This window comes from Diceros bicornis, assembly GCF_020826845.1.
Source record: "Diceros bicornis minor isolate mBicDic1 chromosome 30 unlocalized genomic scaffold, mDicBic1.mat.cur SUPER_30_unloc_8, whole genome shotgun sequence".
Taxonomy (NCBI): domain Eukaryota; kingdom Metazoa; phylum Chordata; class Mammalia; order Perissodactyla; family Rhinocerotidae; genus Diceros; species Diceros bicornis.
Window position 1 is genome coordinate 331,836 of NW_026690906.1, and position 14,621 is coordinate 346,456.

The window sequence follows — 14,621 nt, forward strand, 5'->3', positions numbered from 1 at the left end:
TATCCAAAATTGAAGCTGGACTCGCGCCTCTTCCACACCATCTCCCTCCGTTGCTTGATTCCTCCTCCCACCTGCATGCCTGTGGGTCTTTCCAGAGCCTCCTACCTAGTCCAAGGCGAGGTGCTTCTCTAAAGTGCTTATGAGAAGTGGCTTGACATCCCAGAAACTCTCCAGTTTGCCTGCTGCCCTCTGCCTTCTCCAGCCAAAGTGCCATCATTTCATCAACTTTTGAGAGACATTCGCCCTTGTGGCCCCTCTTGCAAGCACAACTTAAGAGTTTGCAGGGTGGTAACATTGGATGTTGCTTGCCTTTTTCACAGATGTGGAAGATGAGGCATCCTTGGTGTTAATCATTGGTTTCCCCAGGATCTGCTAAGAGCAGAGGGGAACAACACAATTCCCAGGCAAGCATCTAGTAGGCCGTTTTAACGAACCCATTCCAGTGCAGAGGCCTCCAAAATAGCATCCTTAAGATGAGAATAGCTAAATCATTTTCCCTTTAGATTGATCACCTAATCTCAGCTCAGGCCTGAGTGGCCAGTCTCTCAGGAACATGAGTGATGACTCTGATCCTTCAGGAAGAGACCGGCGGTCCGGCTTTGGGAGAGGCATATTCGTGGTAGACAGCACCTGGGCAGCATTTGAAACCCGTCAGCTTTAACATCTCTGCTTTGTATACTGGCAAGGTGCCAGGATAAACATGCCCAGGGATAGTCAAATGTACCGTATTCTTTAAAAATTGATTAGAGTAGTGAAAGGAACAGAGCATAAACTATCTTGATTATTTGCAAAAGATGAAATGCAAGCAAGACCTTATGTTAATTTTTTTGTCTTCATTCTCTTGGCTGTACTGTACGCTTGAATGCAGAAACACAAAACTTGAATTGCCAAGTTATCTTTTCCTGAGATTGGTAAATTAACTTAAAAGTCTTATTGAAACCTGTGAAGGAATGGTTAGCAGCTTTCATGATTCATGTCCTCCCTAAAAACCTGGGTGTTGATCTACATGAAAAAAGGTCCTTGTTTATATTACACACCCCAATAGGCTACATTTCTGATTCCTGAATGTGGGATATTATCAAAACAACTGAAAAAGCTGGTCATGGAAACTGGACCCTGTCACTATGTGAAGAATTTGCCTCTTTATGAATTAATGACTCAAATTCTTTAACATTTTTGTAAAGAACGGACGAGAAACTCTGCAGTGTCTCTGAATGTGGCAAGACGGAGAATTCTCCTTAGACCACATCCTCGAGTTCTTCTCTCGTGTTCAATAGACCCGGGTGATAGTCCGTTTGTTCAGGTGCAGCACCACTCCCCCAGCCCCCAGTGTTCCGTCCTACTCTGGCCTGTGACCTCTTCAGGGGGTTCTGATGACACTCATCCACAAGGGTTGGAAGGAGACATTGTAACATGAGGATATTCATAATCTTAAAACAACGATTAATGGAGAGGAAAGTCTCGGGTTCTGTGTGCTCTGATGCAACTGCTGTTGGGGTGTGGCTTCAGTGACCACTGTGCTCCCAACAGTCCCCACAATGTCTGTCTCAGATATTTGATCTCCTGGTGCAACCACAGCAGCTGCTGAAAGAGCTGAGTGCTCGTGGTTCAATGTCTTCCGTCAGATTTTGTGGCTCTGACCCTCCTATGCTCGCCCCCTTCTCATTCCTATCTGCTGAGTTGATTGCTTTGTAGTTGTTTCCTAGGAGCCACTGTGTGTAACTGGATTTCACAGTGTCTTTAGGGACCCACCCTCACTACACGAGTCACTGTACAACAGTGACTTATCCTGGTGTAGCCCGTGTTCATCGTCTCCAGTGGAGCTGTGAAGAACCCTGCTTACTAGGAGCCTCTCTCATTCTCATGCTGCTGGGGCTGCTTAGGAAGTTGAGCATCCCGTCTTTGGTCTCATTGCCATTAGTCTTTTCATCGATTATTTTGAAGTTGGATATGACTTTGTTAATATTGTGGACACTGGCTGTCACAGGAACTTTTATGTATCTTCCCCAACAGCTCTGTGAAGTAGTCCTGTGATCCCCATTTTACAGGGGGGGAAACTGAAGCTCAGAGATATGGAGTAGCTTCCTTCACATCACACAGTTTCGTGGTACATTTTGTGTCTCCACCTGGAGCTCCGCCTCTCAGGTGTGCGCACTTAGCTGGTGTTCCACTTTACGCCTCTCTGCCAGTCTCCCCAAAGGCACACGCCCCATCCTGAGTCCATTGTCTGCTTGATGGCAGTTACCCTGCACAAACAGTCTCCAGGCAGGGATTGCACTAGCGGGGCATGGTCCTCCGACTTACTCTGGGCAGGTACTAGGTTCATGGAGAGAGTTGGAGCAGTGGAAGATACTGACTGCCACTCATCTGGAAGGTTTGTTATGTAGAAATACTCTACTGACTTTTTGCAGGTGTCATGTTTTCTTTGTCTTCACAGCTCTTCTGGGATTTCTCCTACAATCCATGCTGTGCAGTAACATAGAGTACAGAGACTGGTGAACATAATACTGTTACCCTGCACCAAATGGTCACATCACTCATTTTTCTAATTATGAAACAAATACACACTGTAAAAAAGTCAAATTGCACTGATCTATGTAGAGTAAAGTGAAACATTCCCCTTTCATCCCCTTCCCTGCAAACTCACTCTCCTACTCAGAAGGAAGTATTGTTAAGAGGTTGCAGCTTATTCTTCTGGAAATTTCTTATGAATTTATAAATACACAAAGTTTTTTAAAACATAAATTACATAACTACATCGTTTTGCAATTTGCTGTTTCCCAAACCGTATATCATAGACCTCTCTCTTTATCAGTGCACATCACTCTAACTTACCTTTTTAGAAGTTTTGGAGGTATTCCAAAGAATAGGTATACCATGATCTGTTTATATCTTCTTTGATAGCAAAGGCTTACATCCAGTTTCACTATTATACATAATGCTGCTATAAGATCCTTGTATGGAATTTATTACACTGCTTTCAGCTGATCAATATGCTTTGTTTCCTTTTAGTCAGAGACTATGATATATTTTTAACAATTTTATGGGAATTATTTTATAGGGAAATTAATTTTATCACTGAATAACGACATTTATGTGGAAGCTGGACTTCAAGGTCATCCATCTCAGTATTCTGGAGAAAAATCATGAAACTTGGAAGGTATTATGCTTGCTCCATCACATTCTAACAAGTCATGTTAACAATGTGAGTTGAATCTTTGAATAGCCTCTACTTTCTCTCCTTAGATGAAGGATGACTTTTTCTTGTCTTTAAAACTTCTGACTCCAGGGGCTCTCAGTTGGGCTTCAGAGAGGGTAAGATATTGGTGTTGTGTCTATTTGTCTTCAGCTGTAGGCTGCGTCTTCTAAAGATCATAGAATTGAACATGGTCCAATTGATATATGTGATTTGGTTAAAACATTCAAAGTAGTGAACTCAACATAAGAATCTATATCTTTTGTTCTTAATAAAGAATTTCCTTTGATATCCTTAAGTCTCTGTGATTACTAGTAAAAACTCACCTATGGGAAAAGAGATGTGGTTCTGCTGGCAATGTCTGGCTTGAACATCCATAGTTAATCCTGCCACATCTGTAGGTAGATTAGACTTGACTTCTTGATGACCTCTGCCCTTGGTCTTTGACCTGGGAAAAATAAGAATTTAAAAAAGCTGCTGTTATTAGCCCTCAATGTTAGAAATACCCATTAAAGAGTGAGTATGGTTTGGTAAACCAACGGGAGTATAAGCAGAACACAGTCATTAATATCTATAAAATTTCAAAAAATTCTAATTTTTAAAAATATAACTCTATTTTTGCCACAGTGTAAACTGTGTATATATGAATGAAGTATCCCTCTGTCCATTTCTTAAGTTGTTTCCATTGATTTGATGGATTTATCTTCTAATCCGGATTCCAAGAGTGAAAGAACATCTTGGTCCTTCAAAAAAAAGAATCCATTGAGATTTAATTTTCTTTTAGCTCGGCATCCCAAAGGTTTGAGGAATAAATGATCATGTAATGATACAATGATTTTGAAATCTAATTGTTAATTAGAAGGGTGTAAGAGATGATTGAATGGTGGTTCATCACCATGGTCAAGGGTAGTGTACACATGGACATGTAAACACGATTCAGGAAGCTGCTTCAGCCCCGTGACATCCCTGAGAACCACAGTACAGGGGGATCTAGGCACAAAGCCGTCTGCCTCGATCTCCTGGGTTACATGTAGATCCAGGGGTCTTGACAGTGGCTTCAGAGCAGCTAACTTTTATCTATTTCTCCCCTTCTTTATCTCCAGTTTATCTCAAACAGTCCTGATTACCATATTTTAAAGTAAGACCAATTATATTCATCTACGTGAGTTTCCTGTTCATTATTAGAGAGTGATAATCAAGAATACCATCAAATATCATTTAATTGACCTAATTAAATTTGTTGTACCTTATAATTGATTAGAACAGTACGTTTAGTTGAGAGTTTGATATTCACCAAGTGTGTTAATCTGCTTACAACTGCTACGTGCCTGACTCCTTGTAGAAGTGTATCTTTGACCCATCACAAGATTTTAATGACTCACATCATCATAAATTAAGATAACATACTGTCTTTTGGATGATAGGGAGGCATATGGGTCTATTTTGGAAATATGCCCATCTGTCTTTGCTGCCCACGGGAAGTTGCTGTTTACTAGGTCTCCAGGTGTCTTACACAAACCCTAGGTCTGTAACAGCTTGGTGCCACTTCTTCTAATTGGGGTAGAAATAAAAGAGATCAGAGAGTTTTATTAAAGTTTTGGTTGCATGAAGTCTTCTATGAAGACCATATATGCATATTGTTCTGGATAACTCTCTGTTCCTAAGACTACTAGATACTTTAAGGGCTTGTCGTGAACTGTGAAAGGTCTGATATTTTACCTTTCCTGCAAACTAATAAGTTAGCCTAGAATGGTTTTACAGATGCTGGCAAAAGACACGAGACCTATGGGTCAGAGACAAAGGACTTAATGACATAGCAATAGCAGTGGCCAGAGTATCAGCATTTGCACTGGTTCACTAAATCCAACTTCCTACTGGGTGATACACAGTGGGCCAGGTGACATGCAGAGGGTTGCAAGATCTCAGAGCCTAAGGAATTCAAATTTTTGATAACGGGCAGGATGTCTGCTAACCTTTGCCCTGGGGGGGTGTTATTTTTATTATACTGGGCAGTAAGCAAGCCTACCCTTTGCTCCAGAGGAGGCCACTATTTCTATCTTCCAAGGCTCACAGCTCTACACACAATCCTTGAAAAGATAACCTGGTCTTACTAACTTTTAAAAATAAGCTTGAATGAGACTTGATCATCATTCAGTTCTTCTGTTTCCTTTATTGAGATTGTGCAAATATGCTCTTTTCTCTGTAAAGTTCACTAACTTTCTTCATACATAAGGGATGCTTTTGGTTTTATTTATTAAGTTGAAATTGTCTTATTAGAGGAAATGATGAAACTGTTATGGGTTGGATCTGAAAGCATGCTTTTCCAGGAAAAATGTGAAAGAAGATCAGTGCTCACAGAACTTTGCCACAAGGAGCTGATAGCAACTTAAATGATTTTAATTTGAATAGTGTTTTGTACAACTTTCTTCCATTGACTTCATCCTCTCTGCTTCCTGTAACTCGCATATGGGAATGGGGCACTTTCAGGGATTCACTGAACTCATTTACAATATTCAAATGGTTTTGTTTGTTGTGGTTTTTTTTTCATTGAGGTAAAATTGACATACAACATTATGTCATTTTCAGGGGTACAACATAATGATTCAATGTTTGAGTATATATTGAAATGATCACCATAATAAGTCCAGTTAACATCCGTCCCCATACATAGTTACAAATGTTTTTCTCTTGTGATGATGACATGGCATATTTCAAGGTGCAGAAGAATCAACGATAGTGTCATACTTCTCTATATACAACTTGAGGAATTTGGACATAAGTATACAACCTTGAGACTGTCACCACCATCAATGCCACAAACGTATCCATCACCTTCCAAAGTTTTCTCTCACCTCCTTTATTACTATCATTCTGTGGTAAGAACTCTTAGTATCTACTCTAGTAGCAAATGTGACGTATGCAATAGAGTTTTGTTAGCTGAAGGCACTACGCCATATCCTACATCTCCAGAACTTATTTATCTTGATAAGTGAAACTTTGTATCCTTGGACAATCAGCTCCCCATTTCTCCATCTCCCAAGCCCCTGCCAACCACCATTCTAACCTCAGCTTGTATGAATTTCACAATTTTAGATTCCACATATAAGTATTTGTCTTTCTCTGTCTGCCTTATTTCACTTAGCATAATATCTTCTAGGTTCCTCATGTTGTCAAAAATGGCAGGAATTCCTTGTTTTTTCAAGGTTGAAGAATATTCCATTTATTTATCCATTCATCCATCAGTCATGTTTAGGTTACTTCCATATCTTGGCTATTGTGAATTTGCTGCAATGAACATTAGAGTACAGGTATCTTTTTGAGACCCTGATTTCAATTCCTGTGGGTATATACCAGAAGTGGGATTGCTGGATCATGTGCTAGTTTTCTTTTTTGGAGGAACATCCATAATGTTTTTCATAATGGCTGTACTAGTTTACATTCCCACAAGAGTTCCTTTTATTCACATCTTCACCAATATTCGTCATCTTTAGTTTTTCTGATAATCGCCATCTTAACAGGTGTGAAGTGATAGCTCATTGTGGTTTTGACTTGTATTCCCTGATGATTAGCAATGCCAAACACCTTTTGATACACTTATTAGCCACTTGTATGTCTTCATTGGAAGAAGTCTATTGTGGTCTCTTGCCCATTTTATAAATTGATTTGTCTTTTTGTTATTGAGCCAACAGAAAAAAAGGACAACAGAATTTCCAGACATTATGGATGCTTCCCAGTTGATGCAGATGGTTTTGTGTTACACTGGTACCAAAATATCATGTTTCGTGCTTTTTCTTCAGCTTGTTATAAGACCAGCAGTAGTTGCAACTTGGCAGATAATCAGGATCTTCTGGGTTTGGAGGTTTACAACATAAATGAGTGGTAAGGATTTTTTTATTTTTCAAGGAAATTATTGTGATCATAGTCCATGGAATCCAGGATTAGATACGTATAGGAGAAAATTAAGGTGAGGATTGGTGATCTGGCATTAATTCTGATCTTGAGGGACAGGTATTTACTGTATGAATGTTTGAATAAAAATATTAGAGATCAGGAATTTGTGGTGGGTGAATATGTTTTCTGAATTATTTACTTTTGAACATAACCAATTGGATTATGTGTACATCTGGGATGTGAAAGTAACTAGTTAGCAGGGGGTGGTTGATAATATCACTATTGATTTAACCTGTATGAACACCAAGTGGTCAATGTATTAAGCAAATGAGTAGACAGAAAACACAGAAATGGTAAGAATTGGGATTTAGTAAAGGACTGGGGACTTACTGTCCTGAGTGGGAGTGCCAGGACTTGTGCTGTTGAGAGTGACAAGGACTAGAAAAGAATAGAATCACACTCACACAAGGAGGGAGTGTTAACAGGATGGAGGGGGAGAAATGATCTGGAGCAGCCTTGAATTTTGACCTTGAGCTTTCTGTTCTTGATGCAAATCTGCCTGATGACATCCCGGGACACAGGTCAGATCTATCCCCAGGGGATCGAGGGAGGGTGGAAGTACAAAACAGCCAGGATAATTCTCCTAATAAGGCAGGCTTCCTTTATCATTTGACCCACTTTCATGATTGGTTTTTGTAGGGTAAGAGGAAAAGAAGGATGATAAGAAGGATGATAGTCACATCTTCGCAGACATGGTGAACACAGAAGGAGCAGCAGTGGCCTGGCTTCTTCAAGACAGGTTAAGGCTGAGGGCTAAACCCACCGCAACAGCCTGGAGGAAGCTACATCCAGCAGCACGGACGTGCACGGAAGTCAGAGACCTGCTGATGGCACCAGCTCTGCAAATCCTCCTGGAACAGCCCAGCCAACACCACCGTGTCCCATAACCAGGTACCCCTGCCCAAAAATGGCACCCTGCTGCCCATGGGCTGAACAGATCCCTCTGCTTGTTAATCTGGACAAGACAGATGGGAATGTTTCAGAGAAAATTCAAGTGAGAAACTATCAAACCCACAGCCTGCCCAGTCCCCCTGCCCCTCTCGCAACTCCTCTCTTTCCAGACCCACAGCCTCCACTCTATCTTGGTCATCAGTTCTCTGCTCAAGGACTCATCTTGGCTATAGAGCTCCTTAAGTTTTTCAGAGCTTTACCCGAGGGGAGAGGAAAGAGGGAAGGATAAATTTAGGGATAATGTGAGGGGTCTGAGTGTAAATCCCTTTTCTTTGACAACCCAAGAGATTCAACCTGCCTGGAGGAGTGTTCTCACTGGGCTCCTCAGAGCGCTAACGTCTCATGGGACTGGGAGGGGACTCTCCTGTCGGTCAATGGGGTCTCCACTCCTCAGCTCTACAGAGCAGCTCTGTTTTGACCACTATGAGTTTCAACTGGCCATAGAGTTCTGTTGCTATAAACACTTCAAAATCTCCAATGTGGCTCAACCCAGTAGCTGACATTTAGGGAAACCGAGTCCTGAAGCAGAACTGGTTCACTAAGGACACCAGGAGAATTAGAGACCAACTGCTGACGCCCAGGCCCTGTCCCTAGCATTTGCTGCCTCCCAGGAGTTCCCGGCTGACTGAAGCGCCAATGGCAGACATACAGGAGATCCCCCATCCATCCTGGTCCTCCTATGGAGAGAGGCCTACCTACAGGGAAACTTCCCCCCATGTGTTCTTTAGGTGGCTTGTGGAGGTTTTCTGCAGAACAGAGATGACAGTGCGGAGCGAGGAGAAGTTCTTCCAGATCTCGCACTCCTGGGGAAGGGAAGAGAATGAGGTGTGAGGTTGGGCACTGGAGCCCTGCTTGCTCTAGCTTCAGTCCTCTTCTATTTAAATCTCCCCTCCTGGAAGAGACAGATGCTCAGGGAGCCCCAGAAGGACATTTAGGACCCAGAGAGTAACACTCACAAGGAGGAAGAGTTTAGCTCAACCCATGGGAATTAGCCAGGTAGGAAGTGAACATCCTCCCACTGGGACCTGGAGTCAAGGTCAGTGTGCCCCTGGCAGGAAGGGCCTAGGGACTTGCAGGAGCTTAGACCACACACTTCAATGCTGGGAGCTGATAAAGGTGCAGAGGCAGTTCCCAAGTCTCCAGAGAGGGACTCCACTGGGCCTCCCATGGCACATCTGGGCCACCTGGACCCAATGCTCTACCACCCTCGCCCTGTCCTGGGCTGTCATGCTCGGGTCCACGAGGCAGGTGGTGATGACCAGGATGGCCACCATTCTAAACTGGTCGATGGTGGCCTGGATGGTGGGTGTCTAGAGCTCACTGTCAGGCTTGATCTTCTTGTGGCAGGTGGATCCCAGGCACTGAGAACGCACCACCCTCCAGAAGAGCTCCTGGGGAACATGAGGAGTGTCATCCAGCCCTGCCACATGTCATCTCTGTGTCCACAGCCCCTAAAGTCCGATACAGGTGTCACAGTTTAGAGCTGGAGCTCAGGAAGCTCAGGATGCGGCCTGAGCCTTGTGAGAGTCCCTGGGTTTTCTTCTCTGTCCGCCGAGGTCACCCAGCACAGGATGACCAGGGACCCAATCCCGGCAAGGAAGAGAGAGGGGCATTTGCACCCAGCCCGTCCTGGCTAACTCCAAGCTTCAGACGGTGGCTCAACTCTGCTCATGCCAAGGGGGCATTTTCCCCCACCCTGATCTCTGCTTTGGTCCCACTCCCCATTCTGATGCACATTTCCCCATGGCAGCTACAACCACTGGCCTTGTCTGTCTCCCTTGTAGTGAAGCACACATCAGGTGTCAAGTCCTGAGGCTGTTGAGCCTCCTGAGGAGAAGGCTGGGCCACCGTGGACCTGGCTGCACACAGTGAGTTCCCCTCCACCACTGATGGGCCAGGCCCTGCCCAGCTTTCCATCTCTTCTACCTCATGGAGCCAGCACAGTCACTCTGTGGAGCAGGTCCTGTTAGTGTCCACCTCTGCGGTCTGCAGGTGGACAGCAAAGGCTTTGGGGTTCCGGAAGTTGCCCAGGTCATATGGTTGGTAAGGGGTGGAGCTGGGATTTGGGCCCAGATCATGGGAGTTTGGATCAGGTCTGGGGCAACGATGGCAGAGGGAAGACCTGCTCCACCCTGCCCTGAGAGCCCAGCTGCTCACCGCATCCATCACGGTCAACCACTCTACCATCTGCTTAGGAGAGAAGGCCGTGACGTTGGGTTTCTTCTCACGCTCCTTAACAGCCGCAAGTGGAGACGGACTTCCCACTAGAAATGATGGTCCAGGTGACTCCAGCTCAGCAGCTCCCACTCCTGCTGGAGCCGATGTTGGTCCTTGCTCCAGCTCCAACACTGCTGGTGGAGGGGACGCTGGCTCCAATGCTAGAACGGTTGGTGTCAACGGAGCTGTAGCCAGCTCTACCTCCACCACTGCCCACTGCTCTGTTTCTGCCACTGGCTGGAGCTCTGCAGCTGGCGCTAAAGTGGGATAAAGATTAAGATTCACCCACATAGCTGACTTTCCATGTGTCCTTATAAACACAGGAAAGATCCCACTTCCCTTCCAGGAATATCCAGCCTGCAGTCCCAGTTACCCTCTGCCTCTGCCTCAGTGGCCTCCAGAAGCTCACACCGGGCAAGGGTAAGAGGATCATGGCAGCTCAGTTCCGAACCAGGCAAGGATACCTGCGTGTACATCCCCTTTAGCTTGAAAAATGGACAGCCCCAGTCTGGTCATGCCCTAGTTCTGGTCCAAGCTGGTCATCTCAAGGTCCTGAGTGTGGAGACCCTCTGCTCCTGCTCTCATCTCAGAGCAGCACTGGATTGTATTTGTGGCCTCAGGCACCTTCCCCTTGCCTAGCGAGTTGGTGAAATTGAAACCATTGGGCAGCTCCTCAATGACCATCTGACTGGAATTCTGCAAAGACTGTTCTGGACCTGGGCCAGAAGTAATCAGGGGCTGCCTGCACACTGCCACTGGGGTCAACCTCCAAGAGAAAGTCTGCTCCTCAGTTCAGGCACAGAGGGACATCCCTGCAAAGAACTGTGGTCAGGCAGGAAACGTGATGAAACCTCTATGGCTCAGTAACGTAAGAGTAGAGGAGCTCACCTTCTCATGCTGCCAGACATGACCTGGGTTATGAACATAACAGGCCCATCATGCTTCCGACACATAGTAACCAGCTTCTGCCCAGGAATGGCCTGTCCCTCATACCCTGCCTTCTCCCCTCCACACAAACATGCACAGACACACACACACATGATGAAGGGTAAGGGGTGTGGGGCTGATAAAGTGGGATAACAGTTGTGTCCTGCCATGCACTAGCCTTTCCTGGGCTGTCCCGTGTTACCATTCACTGCCTCCTGCCAGACGCCCAGAGGCGTCGGGGATGAGGGCTGAGCCAACGTTGGCAACTACCAAAAAGTTTCTCTTTCGGGTTTTTTTTAGCCTAGATCCTCCAAAAGTTGGGATACAACAACAAAATATTTTTGCCTGTTTACTGTCTCCAGTCATGTGAGCTGGATGGGGGGTTGTGGGTGCCTGGTTACCAGAGTTCTAAGATCTGTTGAGGTCTATGACCAAGGAAGTGAGGTCATTTTTCAAGATTCCTTTACCTGGGCCCCTTCCCTTAATCAGACTTGTCCAGAGCTGCCCCCTGTGCCCTGGCTGCTAACCCTCCTCCCCCATGTCATCTCTTGAACTGTACACAAGGAGCCTACACAGCCCTAGCCACAGCTCCCTGGAAACCTAAGTCGGGTCCTAGCTTTGAGGAGACAGAGATGAATTCAAACCTCCTTTTTCTTACCAGTTCTTCATCCTGACAAAGTCCCTGTACCTCTCAGGTCCTCCCCAGTCTCTAAACCTGCACCATGGGGATCAGGCTAGAATCTACATCCTAGGGATGTCACTCGGTGTATATGACATAATATCTATTACCCCTGTGGGCTGGTGTCACATGTACCTAAGGCACAAACTTAGAGATGGAAGAACAACAAGAAGGGTTGACACGTAGCAGGGAACACCACTCAAAACAGGCCTGGGTTCTAGCAATGTGATATTGGAACAATCGCTTCCAACTTGGCCTCATTTTCAGGTCAGCATCATGAGGGTGTTGAAACTAATGGAAATTTAGATACTGCCATCCTGTGGCATAAAACCATTCAACTGTTTCCTGTTTAATGGAGAATGCGACCCAAGTGCCTCGTCTTGGCCTATGAGATGGGCAATCTCCACAGTGGTACCTCGTAAACCCCACCCATGGTATACCCATCCCAGTGGAACCACTAAGTAGTTAGTAACTGGCTTCTTAACATAATAACAGCAAAAGTGATGGGATGTATTGTCTAAATTTTAACTAAATAAGTCTCTCACTTCCTCTTACTCCCTCTTTCATGTTCCATCTCTCTCTCTCTCTCTCTCTCTCACTCTGCTGAATCCCTGTAACTGAGGAATCAAATACCAGTGTTTTTGGGCTGCCCAGTGTGGACGCCTAGAGAGGAGAGAAGCACGAGATTGCCTAGGCCAACAGACAGAAAGAAACTCAGGCGCTCATTCCAAACTGAACCCTGAAGGCTGAGAGTGAACTTGGGGGCCAGTCCTCCAGCAGTTGAGCCTCAGTTGCAGGCCTCACAGGGTGGTGATGAGGTAAGAGAGAAGAAAGGACTGTGGGAGCTTTCTGCCTGCTCCACTTGGAAAGGTGAGGGCGAGAACAGTGTCATGTGACACTGAGTCCTCAGGAGAACCTGTGAGGTAGTTGGAGTTGTCACACATTCCAGATGAGGAAACAGGCTCGGGCATGCCTGGCCCAAAGCTCAAGCTCACACCCGAAGTAAGAGTTGGAGCTTGGCTTGTTCTAGAATCACAACACCTTGGAGGATGGAGTGCTATTTGTACCAGTTGCCTGGAGTCAGATGTCCAGAGTCAGAGGCCAGTGGTGCTGGAGTGAAATGGGGTGAGGGGACTATGGCCTTACTGACACTCTCCTCGACCCTGGCAGCAGGGGCCATCCTGCAGCCAGTGGTGTCTGCAGCCCCACAGATCAGCCTCCAGAGAGTGCAGGAGAAGCAGCAGCAGCAGCAGCAGGTGAGTGTGCCTGTTGGGGAGGGGCTCTGCCCTCCCAGCTGGAGGCCCTCAAATCAAGAGAGGAGGCCCCTTCCTCTTGGTGCCACAATGCGTGAATCCCCCAGTAGAAGTGACCAGGAGGAGGGCCTGGAAGAGCTGGTGCAGGATGGGTTTGTTGTGGGGAGGGCCAGGGCCGCACACCCTGTGATTTGCCAGAAGCTGGCCCTGGGAGCTGAGGAGGAGGAGTGTGGTGTTCTTGGGCTGTGAAGGGAGGAGGAGTTGAGGGGAGGCTGCTAAGGGTCTTAGGCTGCTCCCCGTGGGAACCCTGGGGTGGGCCAGGAGGCTGAGGATGAGGACTTTTCAGGGGAGTGTCTGCAGGGGGTCGACTTGAGAGCAAGGACTCATCCCACTCACACACCGATGTCACAGAGTGCCATCCCATATCTTGGCACTTTCCTTGGTCACCTGCTGATGCTGCACCTGCTGATAGGTGATAATCTCGAGGTGGGTGAACCTGAGGACCAGGTAGGGAGGACCAGGATCCTGAGCCTTGTGATGCGGAGCCCTCGAACTGAGCTCTGAGCTCTCAACACTTGGCACATCTCCTGTCATAAGAGTCTCTCAGCCACCCCTGGGAGCTGGGGCATCAGGCCCATCTTAGGGATGAATGAACAGAGGTTCCACCTGAGACAACCATTCCGGTTCCTCAGGCTGGGGAAGCTCAGAACTGCCTGACGGCACAGCTGCATGAGGTTTTATCTGAGCTGGACTCAGCCTCTCCCTCCCACGCTGCCCATGGAGGGAGAGATAATTCGGACCCCTCCAAGTCACATAAGTGGCTAAGCAGTCCCGTCTGCCTGAGGCCTCACCCTCCATGTCTGTCATCAGAGAGGGTTGTGCTGCCAGGTCCCTCAGCCTCTCCCTCATGTCCTGCTTTTCTGGAGCCCAGTGCCCGGCTTAGGTCCAAGTCCTGATTTCTGTGCATGCCTGGCTCCCACTGGTGACCTGGCAGTAGTGCAACTTGAGAAGGGGTGGGCATAAGGGGTTAGTCAGGCTAGGGGGCTCTGTCTGATGGACTCTGACTGTCTGCCTTCCAGGGGAATGAGATTAACCTGAGAAGAGGACTGAAGTGAACAGCTGCTGCACCACCTGCAGGGGAGGGGAAGGAGGAGGAAATCAGAGACCCTCAGGGCAGAACAGTCCCTGGCTCCACCCCCTGTATCTTACATTTAGTGGAAGAGTTTGATAACAGAGAAGTGGGAGACCCAACCAATTGGCGGGTGGGTTGAGGGGAGTATGGCATCAAGGAAAACTTCCTGGAGAAGGGCCTGATTATTCCCATTCTGTGAACAGGTACAGCCTGGATGGAACTGGAGGGAAGGAGCGTTCTCAGGACTCGTCCCTGGCCCCCTCCTCACCACCCATAAGGTCCATGAAGCATCCCCAACCCAGGCCCTATCTGCGT